The sequence below is a fragment of the Etheostoma spectabile genome, chromosome 1 (assembly GCF_008692095.1).
Source record: "Etheostoma spectabile isolate EspeVRDwgs_2016 chromosome 1, UIUC_Espe_1.0, whole genome shotgun sequence".
Lineage (NCBI taxonomy): Eukaryota > Metazoa > Chordata > Actinopteri > Perciformes > Percidae > Etheostoma > Etheostoma spectabile.
The window spans coordinates 24,172,225-24,176,226 of record NC_045733.1 but is presented as its reverse complement, the minus strand read 5'-3'; the positions used below and the strand labels follow the sequence as shown (position 1 = coordinate 24,176,226).

General features: G+C 38.8%; 1 long non-coding RNA gene across 1 annotated transcript in view; it reads right to left on the bottom strand.

Annotated features, from left to right (window-relative positions):
- The window catches only part of LOC116689403 (uncharacterized), an 18,233-nt gene extending 14,455 nt beyond the window's left edge, over window positions 1–3,778 (bottom strand). The window contains exons 1-2 of the long non-coding RNA XR_004331980.1: window positions 3,765–3,778; window positions 488–493 (exon numbers count right to left, since the gene is read on the bottom strand). This is a non-coding gene — a long non-coding RNA (uncharacterized LOC116689403). The remainder of the gene's footprint in view (window positions 1–487; window positions 494–3,764) is intronic.
- Between the last annotated feature and the right edge of the window lie 224 nt (window positions 3,779–4,002).

Sequence of the window (4,002 nt, the reverse complement as noted above, 5' to 3'; positions counted from 1 at the left end):
TGTGTGTGTGTGTGTGTGTGTAATTGCTGCCAGCCTCTCTTTCTTGCTTGGCCTGCATCCAGAGAGTTGCACAGTGTGATGGTGGAGTATCTGCACTCATTCATGATTGATCTCAACAAACACACACAAACACACACACACTAATACATCATTATCATCTTTCATCTGTTTTTTCATCATTAATTTAACATTTTGGCCAATTCCTTTATTATCCTTCCCTGCAAGTCAGAAATAAGGTGATACTTTCTTCATTCCTCGCATCTGTTTTTGTCCTTGGCGCGAACACACACTTAAACACACATGCTTCCTGTAACACAGTCGGTATCATCTGATCTGGGTGTTGCTGAAGCTGATCGATGGTTGTGTTGAAATATCTCAGGGTATGATGAGATGCTGCATCCACACAGCCACAGAAACATATCAATAGCCTGGAGGCTCGCACCCATCATCCCTGTTTCCAAATACAATTAAATAGCTTCTTTTACACATGTGCCTTCTGTGAACAAGCAAACATGCATACAAATAGATACACACCTGAATAGATTTTACAATTGTTATGCCAGTGCTGGGGCTATGAATCAAGAGACTGAACAGACACTTTGATACATTTTTAAAACAGAGTGGGAAACCAGTCAAAATAATATTACTTTTCAAAGACCAACACAAAGTAATACATATAGGGAAAATAACTTGTGAAAGGGAGTTACTTGTTAAAGAAACTTAAAGGCAGCAGTGTTTTACAGGTTTTTTAACCACAGACCTTAGCAGGGTTTGCTGATACAGTTCAGAGATATGTTGTGCTGGATTGTGACTCACCATGATTACCAAAGGTAGTAACCAGGATTGTACACTATAGAAGTCAAATAAATTGAGCATCAGTGTTGTTCTGTTTGACATGTGGACATGTTTTTTTAATACTTTTTACATAGTCTGACAGGATAGATATGAAAGGAAATGTAGGCAAGGATGCGCATCAAAGGTCAGAGGACACTTTCTGTCAACTTAATGTAAGCATTCTTCGGCTTTTGTCATTTGCCAGATATAATTTAAATTCATAGAGTTCAAGAAAGTTACTAGAATGACTTCAATAAGCTGTTACCCTCTTCATTTTCTCCACAAAATATGATCCAGTTTCACCAAAGTCAGTGGTGGTGCCGGAAAGTGTTACAACACTTCTCCAGGAAGATCATGACTGCTCACCAAAGTTACAGGTGTTCTGGGCACAGTGTGGGAATGACAGAGGCACCATTCACCTTATTGCAAGTTAAAGTAGCATCAAAAGGATTTTCAAGCTTTTATTTTATGGTAAAAAGTTACATAATGTTGCTTTGAGTACGTGTTCAATAGGAGAGTCCTTACAAACAGAAAATAATTGTGGAAATTTGAGCACTTTTCACTCCTCAAAGCTACTGAGGGCAGATTTGTCTTCTAACTTGAGTCTATTGATGGCAAGGACAGCCACACAATAACAAATACATTCCTCTGATTGTATTCTGCCATCATTTTTCTTTGTCTCCTTCTTTCTGCTCTCCCTTTTCATTTCTTTCCCCTTCCTCCTGTCCTCATTATTTATCTTTAGTCTATTCTATTACCTTCCCCCCCAGTTCTTATGCCTTCCTGCCTTCTTGTATTGATTTTCATTTATAGGTTTTCATCCTTTTCACTCCCATTTCTCTGCACTGATGGCACCTTGCAGCTTGCCTCTCACTCTGCCTCTTTCCTCACTTTGCCACAAGTAAATGCCTTCCACATTCTCCTGCTGTTCTTTTGATATAATATCAGATACTTTCGGGATTTGCAATATCAAGAGGCTATTGATAGGACAAAAAGCATGAATTGGTAGCTTTGCGCTATTTAAAAGCCATAAAGGTCACCCTCTTTCTTTATGTGTTGAAGAAAAGTAGTTGGTATGGATCCAGAAAGCTTTCAGCGAAAAAGAATTACCATACAGCATTCAATGCAGTACCAGGACTCAGTCTGCTTCATGGATACTCATATCAAGTGTTGGCTGTGAGAAACAAGTCAGGAGGTGGATTATTGGCTCAATGAAAACAAATAAAGAAAATCTGAGTTGTCACAATGTTGCCAGACTTGTGCCACTGAATCTCATAGCAAGCACCTTTGCAGACAATTGTTTAATTAAATACAAAACACAATTGACTTTTGTTGCACTGTGACTCATACACATTTTTTTATTTGTCATTGTGAGAAAAAAGGAGAATTTTACACAACAAAGCTTCAAGGCATGTTGTTGGGAATTAACAGTGTCACTAGTGGTAATAAAAACGCGTTTGCTATTTTAAATAATACTACTGTCATCATGCACAGGTGTACTGTGGCAGTAATTCAAAAGGGTCCATTACTTGATTTAAAAACAGGAGGTGGTCAAGGCCAGTCATGGAGATAAAAGAGAATACCTACTAATAGGCTACAAATGATGTTCACTGTCAGGTGGAACAAAGAATGTTCCAATCCGGACAGCGACTAAGACACTGGGGCAATAAATCTGTTTATTCAAGTGGTTCTTGCATGAAACCCATTGTCTTACTGTCTACATCATAAGATATATCTAACAGATATGATGTTCAGATGTGTAGCTTTGTAGTGCTAATAATAGTCATGCAGCCAGACTAGTGCCATGTTATAACCATGCTTAAAATACATAACAAGACCCTCTATTAGATGAATAGCGTTCAGGTTGTGTGCAAACTGGACTCCATGTTTGTTTTGACTCTCCACCCAACAAGGAAGCGGCAGAGTATCAATGGAGCAAAATGTCAACTTAGAAGAGAGATAACGAAATGGCGTTGTTGGTAATGCATGCCCTTATTCCCTCGCTCCTTAAGCAAACACGCTAATATCGATGCTAGTTATTAATTGACCAGACAAAGAATTGTCCGAGGAAGCGGGCTGTTTCACGCTGATAACAACAGACACTGTCTCTGTCTCTCAAAGAGTCTTGATTGCAAAAACGAGACAGAAATGAGAGACTGTCCAGGAATGAGCTGATGTTCACAACACTGGGCTTTACTTTCTTAACTGTTCAAGTCTAAGATAGCATTGTGCTAATATGCCCCTGTACTTACAGTAATGCATGAGATCTTGAAAACCTTGGATTATATTGAATTAAAAGGTTCTTTTGCATCAAATGCTGATGTTTTAAAAAAGGTTATGGAAAGATCATGGTATTGTAAAATACCTAAAATAAAATACTGTAAACTACTGTCAGGAATAGGTAATTAAAACAGTTAATGATAGGGAAAGGTTATGGTGATGGTTGCTGTTATTAAAAAGGTGACCATTGCTTTTAGTCTTGTAATGGGACAATCCCATCTACAAAACAATCTACATATAGGGCACACCACTTTCTATTTTGGTACGTGATGTAAATAGTGAACTGTGAAATCATCCAATATGGAACTTATTTACTGGAATGTCGGGCTGGGTTGACAACGTTTCAATCTAACATGGGGCCCTATTATAACAATCTAAGCGCACAATGTAAAGCAAATGGCGCAGGTTTGTTTAAGATGTGTTCAATCCAGTTTAACAGTGGAAAAAAAGGGTCCATGCACCAGGCGCATGGTTCAAAAAGGTTGTACTTAGTACTTAGTACTTAGTGTCTTCTTTAATACATAGGTGTTTTAGGCGTAACATGCAATAAACCAATCAGAGCGTCTTCTCCCATTCCCTTTTAAAGTCAGGTGCGTTTGGACCTTGGTGCATTGCTATTATGTTGGCGTGATATTTGTATTTTTACAAACTTCACTGTGTGTGTTAACAAGAATTGTGTGCATGCGCTGTGCGCTGTGCAGGAGCCTGCGCTGGGTAGATAGGACCCATGGTCTTTTAAGGTAAAGGGAGGGTGGGACTATGATTAACATTTACCTTGATATGTCATGGTAAGGTTGTAGAGGAGGATCACGGGCTGCCTGTTGTTAGCAAAGTTTCAGCTATTGATACGCTTCATGTTGCCACCACAAAAAAGGAACTAACTAAGGT